Below are 15,494 nucleotides of genomic sequence, written 5' to 3' on the forward strand. Positions count from 1 at the left end.
TTTCCATGACTGTTCACCAAAGCCTGCTGTCTCTTACGGTGAAAGAATGATATCGATACTCCAAATAGATTTCAAGTTACAAAGCGTTGTTTGAGGGCAAGTCAAGCCAGTTTTTGCTTCGCTCTACTCAGTTATGGTGCATTAGAAGTCAAATATCTTTAATAATTCACATTTTAATGATAAATTGTCAACACTGGAAGATTCCCCCATCTCTTCTGAACAAAACGGTGTAAGAATGACCGCTCTAGCCCCTACGGTTAGGAAATTATGGTCATTTGTTTGAGGGGAGTCGTCATTATGAGAAATAGGCTGCAATAATCCTGTGCCTCTCTGTGCTGCGTGTGTAAATAGATGCACCTGTTTTGGCGGGAAAAAGTACACAGGCTCTCTGATTGGTGGATTCAAATTCAGCAGCTCCCAGGCTGACCTAGAAACTTACTTCTCTCTCCCTGTGCATCTTTTTGCTGATTTTTTCATTTAACAAGTATATTTGAGGGACCCTCAGCATGTTCAGCATTTTTTCAGCTGTCCATTTTGCTTTTCCAATTTTTCTGTTTAACTTATTACTATTGTGCTAAATCATACTATTTCTGCTATTTTATAAGATTTGTGCAAAATATAGTATTTCTGCCAAATATAGTATTTCTGATTATTTATAGTTTTTCTACTAAATCATAGTACAGTATTTCTGCTTTTTATAGGATTTGTGCTAAAACATAGTATTTCTACTAAATGTAGTATTTATGCTTAATCATACTATTTCTGCTTTTCATAGAATTTGTGCCTAATATAGTATTTCTGCTAAATTACAGTATTTATGCTTTTTATACTATTTGTGCTAAAACATAGTATTTCTACTAAATGTAGTATTTATGCTTAATCATACTATTTCTGCTTTTTATAGGATTTGTGCTTAATATAGTATTTCTGCTAAATTATAGTATTTCTGCTTTTTATAGTATTTGTGCTAAAACATAGTATTTCTACTAAATGTAGTGTTTATGCTTAATCATACTATTTCTGCTTTTTATAGGATTTGTGCTTAATATAGTATTTCTGCTAAATTATAGTATTTCTGCTTTTTATAGTATTTGTGCTAAAACATAGTATTTCTACTAAATGTAGTATTTATGCTTAATCATAGTATTTCTATATATTTCTGCCAGGTCCCCAGGCAGCCAATCCTCTGTGAGGACTGAGACATTCAAATTTTCAAATCAGGGCCTGCACGGCTTCCCAGCCAATCATATATGTGTCCTGAGGCATTCAAATTTGCATATTGGGGCCTTCATGGCTTCTAAGCCAGCCAATCATATCTGAGGGCTGAGGAATTCAAATCCACAAATCAGGGCCTGCACGGCTTCCCAGCCAGCCAATCATATATGTGGTCTGAGGCATTCAAATTTGCATATTGGGGAATTCGTGGCTTCTAAGTCAACAAGTCATCCATGTCATATATCTCTAAAAATTCATATTTTAATGATAAATTGTCAACACTTGAAGATTCCCCCATCTCTTCTGAACAAAACGGTGTAAGAATGACCGCTCTAGCCCCTACGGTTAGGAAATTATGGTCATTTGTTTGAGGGGAGTCGTCATTATGAGAAATAGACTGCAATCCGGTTGTTCAGTGATGACGCGACGAATCCTACTTCCGGGTCTAAAGTAGTCTGCGTTTAATATGGCATTTGTGTTGTTAACATGTTTAATGTTATGTATTTTCTTCTATTTGATCTCAAAAAGCTCCTAAAACAGTCAGCGATCACTGTTGACCTCCCTCGGCTTTTATTACCGCTAATCATTTATTTAAGCTCAGTTTTTAAAACCTTAGGATGTAACTACAGCCCAGCCCATGCAGCAGTATATGAATGACTAACCTCGTATTGTGGATGGATTATCTCAGTTGTTCTCCTGGCTGAAGTTTGGTCCTTTTACAGCATCCTGCCATGCAATTACATTTGTTCCTGACCACCGAGAACACTCACGGTAACTTTTATCAAGTGGAAAAAAAGTTAGCTTGTTTATATTATGCTAACATAGCTGTGTCGCTAGCGGTCACGTAGCACATCATTATATACCAGCTAGCCAAACTTCAGTAACCCTACAAACGTCACTGCTGTTTAGCTTTCTGTCTTGGAAGTGATAACAGAGCTGTACGTTTTAATTTGTTTCCAAAACCCCGCAGTCAGGACATGCTATATTGTATTTAGATAGAAGCTAGCGAGCTAACTCCCTGCTAACTTCTAACTCCGTTAAATGTCATAAATTCTGTTTTCATGGATGCCTGGATGTTAAACTCAATTGTTACACCTGGTAGAGCAGAACGCTGATCATTTTATTAAAGATGAAAGACTTTAGACAGTTTTTCAACTCACAGTAATGCCATAGTGATCGTTTGATATATGGACCTGCAGCGGAGTTTAGACCCAGACACGGCTAGTGACGTCAGACTGAACAACCGGATAATCCTGTGTCTCTCTGTGCTGCGTGTGTAAATAGATGCACCTGTTTTGGCAGGAAAAAGTGCACAGGCTCTCTGATTGGTGGATTCAAATTCAGCAGTGTGTGTGTGTGTGTGTGTGTGTGTGTGTGTGTGTGTGTGTGAGAGACAGAGAGAGAGAGAGAAAGAGAGAGAGAGAGAGAGAAGGCCTTTTAATGGGATGATCTCATTCTAAGATTCAAATTCAATATATTTAGACTGGTTGACTGAATTGGATCTTGTGTGTGTGTCTCTCTGTGCATGTGTGTTTCCTTATGTGTACATATTTCTGATTGTGTGGCTGTTATATATTTTTTTGCTGATTTTTTTCATTTAACAAGTATATTTGAGGGACCCTCAGCATGTTCAGCATTTCTTCAGCTGTCCATTTTGCTTTTCCAATTTTTCTGTTTAACTTATTACTATTGTGCTAAATCATACTATTTCTGCTATTTTATAGGATTTGTGCTTAATATAGTATTTCTGCTAAATGTAGTATTTATGCTTAATCATACTATTTCTATATATTTCTGCCAGGCAGCCAATCCTCTGTGCGGACTCAGACACATATCACATATCAGGGCCTGCACGGCTTCCCAGCCAGCCAATCATGTCTGAGGTCTTCCGTTTCCTCTCTCGTCATATCTCAGCGACGGTTGTACAAAGAGCAATGAAAATCGCAGTCAAAGTACACCAAAGTCCGCTGATTCACCCAGTACAAGAATTATGCCTCTAGTCCACCTAGTTTTTGAGTTACACAACGTTTTGTAACTCCAAAAAACGGCGTTTTTCGCCTCTCACCGGGATCTAATTCTGACTGCTCATCACCCTGTTTTTCAAAACGGCTCCTCTCTTTCCCAGTGGCGCAGTTGGTAATGACACGGGTCTGCAAGCCAAAGATCGTGGGTTCGATTCCACCTTGGTCAACATGTTTTTTTCCCTACAAATTAATACACTGTCACAGACCAGTAATTCATATTCATCATTTATTACAATTCTGCAAACTTTTATGATTTTACCAGCTTTTCTAATATGGACCTCACATTCTTAACACTCCATGGCACAAATACTCTTACCTTTAGGCTCTGTGTATGTGTGTGTGTGTATCAATATTTCTCCCATTTTAAAGTATTACTCCTCCATAATTGTATTTCTGTTAAATCAAAGTACTTTTACTACATCTTAGTACTTCTGCTCAATCATAGTATTTCTGCTAAATCATTGTTATTATGCTATATTGTAGTATTTCTGCTCAATCATACTATTTCTACTATATTATATTTTTCTTTCTAAATATAGCATTTCTGCTATATAATTGTATTTCTGCTATGTTATAATATTTGTGCTAAACCAGAGTATTTGTGCTGTATCATAGTATTTCTGCCAAATTATAATATTTGTGCTAAAACATAGTCTTAATTTAAAATTACAATATTCATAGTTCATCACAGTGTCTCTGGTAAATCACAGTATTTCTGCTATGTTGTACTATTTTTCTAAATCATAGTGTTTCTGTAATGCTTAAGTATTTTTGTCTAAATATATTCTTTCTGTTATCTTATACTATTTCTCCTAAATTCTTGTATTTTTGAGAAGTTATGTTTCTGGTAAGTTACAATATTTCCGCTAAGTTCTGCTATGCTATTGTATTTCTGCCAAGTATTATGTTTCCTCTAAGATATTGCAGTTCTGCTAAGTTATTCCATTTTAGCAAAGTTCCTTTGCTTCTGCAAAGTTTTTACAATTTCTGCAACTTTTCAGCTTTTTCAGCTACTTTTTGCATACAGCTTCAGCTTTAAAGCATCCACACTGCATTTTTGCAGGAAATGCAAATTTTTCTAGTTTCCCCTTGGCTTGCTCAGATCCAAATTCAGATTTTTTGAATCTTAACATCTAAAATTATCTGACACGACTGGCTTCAAAGTCGGAGCAATTTTGCACCGTTTTTGTCAGAATTAAAGCTGAAACACAGCAGCGTTTGCCCTGAATTGTTGACGTGCTGTACTGTACTATGCAAAGCATCAAAAACGTATTTAAGTATTCATACTGTGTGTGTTTAGTTTTTGCTTTTGGGTTTTTTTTTTTGCTAATTTTGTGCACTTGTGTATCCAGCACACTTTGCTTCAGAAGCACCATGAGAGCGTGACATGTGTTTGACAAGCCTGGGTCAACACTCACCACTTCTAAAAGTTACTTTTGCTCAGCCTTCACACGCCGATCTGGCAGCTCCCGTCACACTTTTGGCTTTTTAACCGTACAGTAAACAAAACGCACAGATTAATAAAGCTGGATTTGTATTTGAAATGTTCCGCTTTGTGCTCAATTGTGTTTGTGCGCTAGCTACAAATGCTCGGCTTTGTGCCTCTGTTCCTTCTGTGTGTGCATACACAAACGGCATCACAGCAAGCTTTTTCTTTCCCTTTCTGTTTTTTTTTCTTTTGCCACCCCACCGTTCCTTGTGTTGTGTTCGCCAACTCAGAATGGAGCCATTTTGTCTCCTTCAGTTCCTGAAATGAAATATAAGCCTCTTAAATGCATACTTATCTTGCCCTGCAGACTGTGCATGAAGAACAAATACACACACACACACACACACACACACACACACACACACACACACACACACACGCTAAAGAGGCATTGTGATGCCAGCCCTTGTTGTTCCTAAGACAGCCGCTGCATGCATATGGCAGATGGTTGTTCCTTTGCTTTGCATGCCGCCATAATAAACAAAAACCGTGGCTAAGGCCACAGCAGGTTTAGGAAAAGGGCAAAGTGCGCAGGGAGACTGAGAAAGAAGAGACAAAAGGGCAACAGAGGGAGAGACGCATAGAACGGCCTCTGCATACGTAAACACGAGCAGGAAACCCGTGCTTGTTTAAATGTGCACGCGTGTGCATTAATACTACGTGCGTAGCTTACGTAGATGCACACATTTTTATGAATTTACTTAAAAGTATGACACGAGTATTCACAAATTTTGCTACAGGCAAAGGTTGACCATACGCCTGTAGCCCGTATATGTAATCCAAATCATAAGTCCAACATACCTGTGCTACATGTGTACACGAGTATATACAGAATGTGTATACGTCAATGGTAACTAAAGGGTGAATCCAGTGCAGTAACAGTTAACGTGTGTGTGTGTGTGTGTGTGTGTGTGTGTGTGTCCCATTGTGCATGGCTTTGTTTTGAAAAGCAAGTAGAAAAGGGAGCAGACCGTTGTAGTTATGTCTGTGGTTCTCAGTCATCCAGGTCATTGTAGTCAAAGGAGCTTGCAAAGACTTCCTGGACTTCTTTAAGTTGCTTGAAGACGTTTCACCTCTCATCCGAGAAGCTTCTTCAGTTCTAAGGTCAAATGGTGGGGGAGTGTGTGTGTGTGTGTGTGTGTGTGTGTGTGTGTTAGAAGCAAGTGGAATTAATTGAATTTCTGTACAATGGGTTTCACAGGAAGTGGCTACTAGCAGAACAGATACGAAGGAGGCTGTTTGACAGATTTTTTTTTGTACCCTTTAGGCACGTCTCCACTTTAGATTGCACTGAGCAGCTCATTTACATATTCAGTTCTGAGTGGCTGATGTGACACTTGGGTGCTTTAGTTTCTGTGGGAATCAACGCAAGTCTGACATGAGATGACGCCCAGTGTGCTGTGGGACCCTTGTGTAAGGGGAAAATTTGCTTTGCATCCTTACAACGCCGATGCCTCGTGTTGCAGGTTAGTCCCTCTACGGAGTCTGTAGCTCTTCTCGGTGCATGCACATTGATCAGTCATAGTATTAAGACCACGTCATTATGGTACCTGTTAGTGGGTGGGATGTATTAGGGAGCAAATGAACATTTTGTTATCAAAGTTGATGTTAGAAGCAGGAAAATGCACGATAAGTGTAAGGATTTGAGCGAGTTTGACAAGAAGACATATTGTAAGGGTAAGACGACTTGGTCAGAGCATCTCCAAAACCGCTGCACTTGCGGGGTGCTCCCGGTCTGCAGTGGTCAGTGTCTATCAAAAGTGGTCCAAAGAAGGAACAGATATACCAGCTACCTAAGCATTGTTCCAGACCATGTACACCCTTTCATGGAAATGGTACTCCCTGATGGCTGTGGCCTCTTTCAGCAGGGTAATGCGCCTGCCACAAAGCAGAAATGGTTCAACAATGGTTTGAGAAGCACAACAATGAGTTTGAGGTGCTGACTTGACCTCCGAATTCCCCAAGTCTCAATCCAATCAGGCATCTGTGGGATATGCTGAACAAACGAGTCCGATCCTGAGTTGGGAGGTGCAGGCCCCACCTCCCAACTTACAGGACTTGAAGGATCTGTTGCTTCTTCTAACCCAGATTTGTAGGCTTCACCACATGCAAGCAAGTGACTTGACTCTCTAAGTGTTTGCAGCGTGATAAATTGCTTTTGCTCTGCCCTTTGTAAGACAAGGCCACGGCACAGTAATGCCTCTATGCTGAAACAGTGCAAACAACAGGCCACAACAAAAAAAATGTGCCCTCCTTATCGTTAATGTAGCCTTGAGTGAACTGGGAATGCTGCAGTGTATGACATTGTACTAAAGCCCTTTAACTCTGCTTCACCTCCACACAGCTTCAGCTTTGTCTTCCCCACAATGGTTGTGTGTGCGTGTGTGTACATGTGTGCATTTCTGCTCTCAGGTTTCTGGTCCTGTATCCTCCTGAAAAGCTGAAAGCACCATTTATAGCATTTCTCCTCGCCAAGTAACCTTCATTCTAGTGTCGCTCACAATGCTATGAATCAACCAAATGACTCTCCATTAAAAAGCGGAATGTGTTAGAGTCTTGAAATGGACCGCTTCAGCTTGCTTTCAAAGTAGACAAATCGAGTCCTTGATTGAATTTCACGCACGTCAAGCAAAGGATGTCAGCCATCCATCCACACAAGCTTTTATCTCAGTCAAGATGGCTCTAAAATAGCACGCGCAAGCTCTGCCTTATGTGTTCTTGCTCATTCTGATGGTTGTGACCGGTCTTTGTCTGTCCTTATCTCTTTTCGGCAAGTATTTTGCAGAACATGCTCGTCCCTTCGGAGCAATCCAAGTGCTACCTCTCCTCCCCCTGAATTTCTTCTCTTCCTCAATTTTTTTTCCTCCGTCTGTCTTTGTTGCCCTATGCTCAGTCGGGTTGAGGACTCGTCAGCTGATTTCCACCCTCATCTGTTCTGTCAGATCTGCAGTTTTTTTTTCTGTTTTTTTTTTTTTTGTTTGTTTTCACAGTGACACATCAGCTGAAAAGGACTTGATTAAACCTTTCTCTCCCACTTCTTTCTCTTTCTTCCTCTTTCTCTCTTCCCCCCACAAGTTGCAACAGAATGGAGCAAATCAGGGAATCAATTCAATGTAATCATGACAAATGAGTCCCGGCGGTTCGTGCGTGTTTGTGCGTGTGCACGCTTGTGTCTGTGTGTGCGTGTGTGCGTTTGGGACAGAGCTGCTGGGAAATCACAAATGAATCAATCAGCTGTTATCACATCAGCAAACACTGCAAGAGGGAGGGATGGAAGGATGCATGCGTGAATGATGGATGGATGGTTTGATAGGCAGAGGGGAAGATCGTGTACTCACTGTGTGTGTGTGTGTGTGTGTGTGTGTGTGTGTGTGTGTGTGTGTTGTGCGTGTTGTGCAAAGATAGATGGCAGGTTGAAAAGATCTTCGTGTGTGTGTGTGTGTGTGTGTGTGTGCGCGCGCGCACGAGCAGGAGGGGGGAGCTGTGTTAACCTTGGAGCTGTCAGAACAGATGGGAAATGGGGAGGGCCACAGGCTGAGAGGGATGTGTTGTCTGGTGGAGGAGGACGAATCCTGGCTACTTTAGGAAAAGGGGAAGTAAGATGGCACAGGGGGTGAAAGGTGGCACCAACATGCATTTTTTTTCTTCTTCTCCAGAGCATACTTCTGCTGACATGCAGTTTCCTGATAAAAGTTGCAAATAGCAGCCGTGACTGGAAAGCAGAGTGAGAAATGACAGCACAGGACAGTTGGCATGAAGAGACGAGGAGTTTGTGGGTGGCAGAGAAAAAAGGAAAAAAAAAAACAATAGTTAAGATGGTTACTTAACTAAACCAAGCTGATGCTCATCAGCAGTAATCGGTACAAGAACAGACTAGAAATGCAAGCTCAAGCTCTAAAAATTATCTGTTTTTAAATTCTGACACTACTGGATGTTTTATCTAACTTTTAATCCATGCTTCTTCATGCTTGTATGAAATGGCATGTTGTCGCAAGGCAGTTATGTTAAAAGCGCTTTAGTGATAAATGGTGGTCAAATGTGGCAGGGTGCCGTCCATATCTGAGCCTTTGAACATTTACTTTCCAGTTTTCCTGTAAATGTTTTTATTTTTTTTCTGTAAGTACCGCTTCCTGTGGAAGCTCTGCTCTTTTGCATCGCTGTTGCCAGTGGTAGTCTGTGTTTTTGCTCTGCAGCAGCCTCCGACAGCTCGGAGTAAGCGTGAATGACAAACATTTCTCCACCTTCTGCAGGCTCCTGTACGAGGACCACCGTTGCTTGTTCCTGTCCGAGACGAGTCTGTTCACCAAGTCACACAGAGACATGCTGTTTGATATGGTGGTGGTGGTTAGTATATGGAGTCGAGGGCATCTAAGGGTTGTTGTTTTTTTGTTTGTTTTTTTTTTGGGGGGGGGGGGTCCCTTTAATTAGCCACCCATCAATATCACTCTGCCAAATGCTGCGCCTTCATTTTGACGCCCACACAGGATTACTGCACCCCACCCCCCCAAATTTGTTAAAGTGTTTGTAGTGTCGGCACAGTGCTTTGGGGGAAAGAAGATGAATGGAATCAAGGATGGTCTCCTCCACAGCTTTAAAGTGCGGTGGGAGGGGTGGGCGGGGTTTTTTCCCCATCTATCTAAATCGAGGCTTTTGGTTGAATACGGCTAGAGTGTGCTTGTGTGTGAGCGTACATGCATGCGTTGGCTCGGCTCACAGCTCCATAAACCCAGCTGATTAAGGGTTAATGGCCTAGCATAGGGAGCTCTTGGCCTCCTGATTGGCTGATTTGTTTCTGTGGGTGGGGTTGTCATCAAGTGACAGATGGTGTATAACAGGGAGGCAAGGCGCAGTGGTGTGTGTGTGCGTGTGTGTGTGTAAAATATATACATATAATATATAAATAGCTACAGGGTGTCTCCAAGTATAATGGAAAGATGTACAATGGAGGTCCCTCCAGTCTCTTCACGCTTTATTTTTCTTACGCAGCAATCATTTTAAAACTCTGCATACACACTATAAACAAACCAACACTATGAATTCTGAAGTCTTACACACATGCTGTACATGGTGATGGAATTGTGTGTAATCCAAATTAAGTTCATATTAAGTTCATCATATTTCATCTCTCCCTTCTAGACGAGCACAGCCCGCAATCAAAGTGTTAATAACCACAAATGCCACACAAGACACACTTTTTTTTTTTCCTTTTTCTTCTTCTTTTTTTTTTCAAGCATGAAAGATGTCAGTAGTAGAGTGTGTGTCTGTGGGGTTTTGGGGCAAGTGCGCCTACCTACATTAGAACAGGCACGCACACATATATACATCCACAGAGGTGTTTTTTTTCCTCTTCTTCTTCCCCCTGAGGATTCAGCCAGATCGTTGTAGTTGGCAACATTCCCAGTTTACACACATCACACTCCTGATTCACCTTGTTAGAAATTCATCTGTTTTGCTGATCCAGGCTCACAACTAGCATGCATGAAGTGTGTGTGTGCGCGCACGCGAGTGTGAGAGAGATTAGCAATATCTTCTGTGAATATCACTGAGTAGTTTGCACCGTTTCATCTTTCTGCTCAGTGTGGCATTAAGAACAAAAGCAGACAGGCTCTGAAAAGGTTGCTTTGTTCACCGTGTTTACGTGTGTTTGTGTGTTCTTGCAGACGGTGTGATGGAGCGTCTTTGTACCAAGTATCGTTGCATGCCCATCTGCTGAAGACACCCTCAGTGTCACACACAAAGGATTCTATATGTGAAAGCAACTGGGGTAAAAATGGGTACACCAAGCAATACTTCACCCTCCGAGGTCTGAGTCGTCATCATCAGCGATGACCCCAACTCTGCAGCCTGATTTAGATTTCTGCAGGGAATCTTTGTAGAGCTGACGACATAACCTACTGAAGTGGCCGACATCGTTGCCCACATTTATGCACGAGCGGGTGTGTTATCTGTTAATTAAAGTGTGGTTTTGTCCCAGTGTTTTATATGCAGTACCAGCCAGCTGGGACTTTTCCCCTCCAGGATCTCCGCTCTACGCTGTGGTCACTTTTTCAGGGCTAAAAATATATTATCATTCATTTCGATAATTTCAGCGATCTCCTTGACACATGAGTCCCCATATTGTTTAATATTTTTCCTTATGCTGAGATGATGATTGTTATTCTCTCACTGATGTACTGAAAAACTGCATCGAAAAAAAGTATCCCGACATGCCCTGGACAGTGCTGAACAGGCCAGCCACAAAGTAGCTGCAGGCTGCGTCAACCTGACGTGTAGTTAGGGCGAAAGATTTCTGAGGTATTTACAGCTGAGATGTAGCTTTGGTGTTTCCAACTGAAGAAGAAATACATGGAAATTCAGAACATGTAGCTTTTGCTTTCATGAAATTGTAAGCCAAAATATCAGGTTAATGTAAGGTTTGAGTCACTCGCACTGTTTTCATTTCAATCCTGTTGCCAAGACTGGGAGAAATCAGGAATCACATATTTTAATAGCTTAGGGTTAGGGGTACTTAAACCTCATGGTGATGACATGTTTGGAAAATGATTTCCCAGTTTACTGCTGTGGTCTTTTTGCCCAGATCACATTTATACTTTAAATAAAAGGCTTAGATCAACATGAGCCATGGAAACTCAGAAAAACTGAGTTAAAATTTGCCTGGCTATTATACACTATCATGTTTAATTTTTCGACTCTTGACTAGAAGCAATTACTTCTTAAGGAGCTCTAATTTGCTGAAGGACTGCTAGGGATTTATTCTTTTCCTTTATTCAATCCACCAATCACAAGAGTGTTAAAATCTCTCGTGAGTTTTACCTACTTTGTTGCGATGGCCGTAGCAAGGTGCGACTGCCCCAGAAGTATCTAACTTAGCCAGGTAATTAAACCTAACAATGATGAGAGAAACTGTCAAAAGATAAAGAGGCAGATAGACAGACTGTGACCTGTTTGTCAGCCATTTCAGACTTGATTGAAAGTGAAAAGAGCAGCAGTGTCACCATCACAATCATCCCAGAGGGCTGAGTAACAATAGGCTTTAACCTGACAGACGTAGAAAGAATAAGGCGGGGGAGTGAGCGGCACTCCCGGATTTGGAAAGACCAAATCTCACATGCCATCAAAACTTCTCTCCTCATCTGAAATGCTAAGAGTAGAGTTTTTAGAGACAAGTGCAATAGTCAGTGATGACTGACAAGGCATTGTTTAGACAGCTCAGAGGGGAAGATGGCTCTCTAAATGTCCCCCCAATGCTTTTAAGAAATGCGCTCCCCTGATTTTTGCCTGGTCTTTGGCGCTCCGCTGCAATGATTTCAGCGCTGGAAGATCAAATTTGGATTCCCTGACACTAAGCTATGATTAGTGCAAATTGATTTTACAGGTATGTCCATTATAGAGACGGAGGGGAGGAATAGCAAGCCGTTTCTGACATTTACAATATTACTGCGCTGCAAGACACCAAGATTGGTTGGACAGACGGACTCAGCGGGAGGGAGAAATTTCAACAGTTTGGAGGACTCTCCATGTCTATCACTGACAGATGCATCAGCCTCGCTCTTCCCTCTGTTCTCAGTGTGTCACTTGTCCTTCCTATCATCGTCAGATGGCCCGTTTGGCTCGGCGGACAGTTTGGTCAGTCATGTAGAGTTTTTAGATCAGTCACTGTGTTGGTCAGTGGACAATATTAAGACTGGTCAGTAGGCAGTAAGCGGGCTGAATGGTTTGTAGTAGGGCTGCTCAATTAATCGAATTTTAATCACGATTACGATCTGGGCTTTCAACGATCATTAAAAATGACTGAGCCGATTATTAGCCCCTCCCTCGTTTATCCGCGACACCTTAAAGGCCGGTCCGTGAAAATATTGTCGGGCATAAACCGGTCCGTGGCGCAAAAAAGGTTGGAGACCGCTGATTAAGAGGACCCGAGGGAAGCTCGGAAAGCTAAGCAGAAGTTATTTGGAGAGGAGAGTGACTGCTGTTGGTTGAAAAGAGAGGTAAAAAAAAAAAAAAAACTTCAGTGGTGTTGCACACTATTTTATATTATTTTTTAAAGTCATTGTTAACCCTTTAAAGCCGTCAGAGCAGCACGCTCCGTTTTGTGTAACTATTTTTAAATCCCTGTAGAACCTGGACCATGTAAGCTAGCGCAATAATTTGTTTTGCATATGAAACCGGAGGAGTTGTACTTACATCTTATGCCATCAGCTTGTCTTCGGTCACGGTTTCCTTCCACATAAAGCTTTGCAAAAATTGCATAAAAAGCGCTTGCAGGAACAAAAACATAATATTCCAGAAACATGCTTCGCTGATCCGATCAGCTGTTCGTAACACTTCCCACAGTGAAACAGGCGTCAGCGCGAACTATCACATGTCCGCCATTTCCTGGCCGAAACCGGAAGTGACGTCATTTTCGCGGAAATGTAGTTTTTTTACTTGTAGGCCTTAAAGGCCTTTACTGGTCATGTTTGACTTTTCTGAATAGTTTCTGGGATGCTTAGAACTCGAATTGCACTGCTGGAAATAGTTTATTTTGATGCACCTGCTGTTTTCTTTGCAAATTTGCATCATAGGATTGTTTTTTCGTTTTTCCTGCAGTATATAAAAATTGGTGTATCTCCAAAATAAAACTATGAACACACTCAAAATAAGTTTCCTGTTGTTGTAAACTATTTTTTGCAACTTTTTTGTATTTAAAGTTTTGAGGGATAAACCTCTTAAATTTCTCCAAGTAGAAATATATGCAAAAAAACAAACAAAAACGATTTTCAATTTTTTTTTGTAGTTTATTGCACTTTTTTGCAATTAATGTAGTTACTATGGACTTAATGCATACATATTATTAAAATATGGGCTATAACAGTTGTATAGCAACTTGAAATGCTCCCATAAATGGCACTACAACATGTAAAAAAATAATATAAGCTCTGGCGGACTTGGTTCTATAGTAGGTCTTAAAGGGTTAAATAAATATCGTCAAATAATCGAGATCTCAATTTCAGTGAAAATAATCGTGATTATCATTTTTGCCATAATCGAGCAGCCCTAGTTTGTAGCCATCCAGGGCACTGTGTCAGATTAATCAGCGTGGCTTCGGTGGTTGCTGGGTGTGTTGGTATATGCATGTGGGTAGTTCAAGTGGTTTGGCCACATGTAGATTGAAAGTAGATCTGCACTGCACATACCGCAGGGGGCTACTTTGGCACGAGTGTGTTGCTACCGTGGACTGTATATCAAAGATGGATGTAGGTTCTGCGTCTGAAAGGTGAAGCCAATGCAGAAATGCTTCAAACCTGCATTATTCCTAATGGCTGTCAGTAATGACATTTCAAAGTCTCATTGAGTGCAGCAGGCTGTTAATTTAGTAACTTACAGGCCCTATTGAAGTCAAATAGAGCGGAGTGCGACTGTCAACTGCCTGCTCGGCATCTTGTAATTTTTCCTTCAGTTTCTCAATCAGATCCACCCCGCATTTGGCACATCTGCTTATAAAAGTGCAAGATGGCAAAGGCAAAAATATGAAGTTTGAACCTATTCCGACATGACCGTGACCATCTGTCATAGAGACACCTCTGATGTAAGTACTAGTAGTTTGTGTCCTCTGGTCCGTCATCAGTGAGTATGGGGTCTGTGCATATGCCTGCACTTTTGTTTTGTTTCCCACACCATGTGGACTTGTCCAGAGAATTTATCACAGTTTCAAATAAATATAACAGGAATGACTAAGCAGTCGTGTTATATAGAGTCTGATCAAGTCTTGAAAGGAGAAAATACAGTCCAGTAACAGTAGACACCAGGAAATAGGCCGCTCAAGAAAATGATTAAGACGGCAAACGCACTTAGGACAAGTAAAGATGGACAGAAACATCAGCCTTTTTTCTTTCTGACAGTTTTGAGTGTAACTGGTACACTTATACACTTTTCATACTCTGAGGTAATCTACCTGGAATGTACATTTAAATAGAACCTGCAGGGCAGCACAGGATTACATCGTTTTTTTGTTTCAAGGCCTCTGAACATTGGAGGATTGCAGTATTAAGTGTTGTGGCTTTGTGTCTGCATTTAACATGTGTAGTCCTTTGTCAGCAGCTTGGCTGTGGATTGAGATTTCGGCGTAAAGAGAAGGCTGTTAGCTTGTACATTTGGAGGATGTGGTGAGTTGACCAGTTTCATTTTGGTTCAGACGGTTTTGTGAGTTGGTTGGCGAGACGATACGCGCTGTCAGTGTCGTCGTCACTCTCTTCACTCGCTCTCTCGTAGCTCCTTATCTTCCTTTGTCTGGTGAAAGCAGTTTACAGTTGATTGGCTCTGGCTGTGTTTGCGTGTGTGTGTGTCTGTGAGCTACCTTGTGTTTGTGCTCACAGCATTTGGTTTGGAAAAGCCTATTGTGGGATTTTTGCCAGGGGATGGCTTAAAACAAGCTTATTAGGCCACTCCACCATGCTGGCCCACACCCCAGAATTAAGTGTGTGTGTGTTTCCTTGTGTTTGCACTGATGTTTGTTGGTGTGTCAGAGTTTTAGTTATGTACCTTGCACATAAACCACCATGACTAAAATAGCCATACTATTGTTTTGCACTTAGGTTGTTTGGCATCCCCTTTATGTTTTGTTTTTTTGTCTCTGCCTTTTGAACTTCTATGTGTAAAAGAAGCGGTAGGCTATGGTTTGTGACAAAGTGCATGCACACACACAAACACCTGCACACACTCTTTACCTCATAAATAATTGACCTGTCAGAGTGAAATGACATGACAGAACAGATACTTTCCCCTCC

The 15,494-nt window shown here is 41.3% G+C and overlaps 1 protein-coding gene across 1 annotated transcript in view; it reads left to right on the forward strand.

Annotated features, from left to right (window-relative positions):
* Nucleotides 1–15,494, forward strand: part of zswim5 (zinc finger, SWIM-type containing 5) — a 74,063-nt gene that overhangs the window by 38,602 nt on the left and 19,967 nt on the right. The gene's annotated exons all lie outside the window — the stretch shown is intronic.

This window comes from Diplotaxodon limnothrissa, linkage group LG18, assembly GCF_057381915.1.
Source record: "Diplotaxodon limnothrissa isolate DT_005_m linkage group LG18, D_limnothrissa_male_GT1.1, whole genome shotgun sequence".
Classification (NCBI taxonomy): Eukaryota; Metazoa; Chordata; class Actinopteri; order Cichliformes; family Cichlidae; genus Diplotaxodon; species Diplotaxodon limnothrissa.